Source organism: Vitis riparia, chromosome 11 (assembly GCF_004353265.1).
Source record: "Vitis riparia cultivar Riparia Gloire de Montpellier isolate 1030 chromosome 11, EGFV_Vit.rip_1.0, whole genome shotgun sequence".
Taxonomy (NCBI): Eukaryota; Viridiplantae; Streptophyta; class Magnoliopsida; order Vitales; family Vitaceae; genus Vitis; species Vitis riparia.
In genome coordinates, this window is record NC_048441.1 from 7,555,139 (window position 1) to 7,556,431 (window position 1,293).

Genomic DNA, 1,293 nt, shown 5'->3' on the forward strand with positions numbered 1-1,293 from the left:
AAGGCTTAAGAACTTTTGGATTTTATTTTCAATTTTGAGAGTCAATAGAAAAATAATCTCTATGTTTTTGTTACCTTTTCCTACATTTTCTTAGATGCCACATGGTCTGTGAAGAGATTCACAGGATTATGAGTGGCTCATTTTCACCTAACCCAAAGTAAGACCCAAATGGAATAAAGATCTAAAGGAATGAAGGAGTCTCAAGGGTATTACATTTCTACATTCTTCACTGTTTGTGTTTTATGATTGAATGGATGAAGTTTACTGTAGATCTCCCTTAATGAGATATAATTGATTCTTATATTGGTTTGATGAATACTTGTTTATAGTTCAACTCAATAGTAACAGTTTTTTTATCAATTGTATGCAAATTTTTTGACCGTATGTTTTGTTAGGAGATTATAATACCAACCTTCTCACTTTTATATAGATATTATCCGTTTTAGATTCAATAAATCCTCACAGTTTTATACTTAAAAAAGTTTATATATATAATCCTTAAAACTTCTCTTTCCAGCATGAAATATCACAAGATATTATCCATTTTACACTCAATGTTCTTGATCAAGTTTTAGGATTCAAAGACTTTCCTATGCATTGAGACTCCAGAGTAGATCAACATCTAGATATTGTTAGCTTCTAACTTTCATTTGCATTGCTTATCTGAAATCACTCAATTCACATCATAATCAGCATTCTTAATTCTCCAATTGATTTGTTTGATAAGACCCTTGCATAATAATCTTGTTGCAAATATTACTGATCTCAAAGGACGATATTCCAAACTACCATACCTGTAGCCTAATACTTGGGTTTGATTGGGAATGTGAGTCAATTCATCTCTAAAGATGATAAGCGGAAGTCTTAATTGAAGATCCAAATTCTTGGTCGGTGATGATAAGTTCATGAGTTGATACATAGGGTCACGAATGCATCAATCATGCTTCACTTCACTTCTAATTGTTCTCCTCTTCCAAAATTCCATTTCTTTATAACGGGCTTTGACTAACGCTTATCTACAAATCTGTGATTTTGCAGTGATCTGCATCGGTTCTTACCCAGTTATACCTCATCACAACAGCATATGGGACAAGATGAATAGAGTAGTTTTCCCATATATAAAGCGATAATTCAAAGCAATTTAACATGACCAATTTGGGCGGAAGTATCAAGTAGGTTTGTCTTCTAGGGGAGCTGTGCCACACTTCACTAGAAACTCCAGCTGCATTGTAATGCTTGGGACAGACTGAGATAACCATGTTATGACTGACTTATGGCTGAGAGGATTAATTA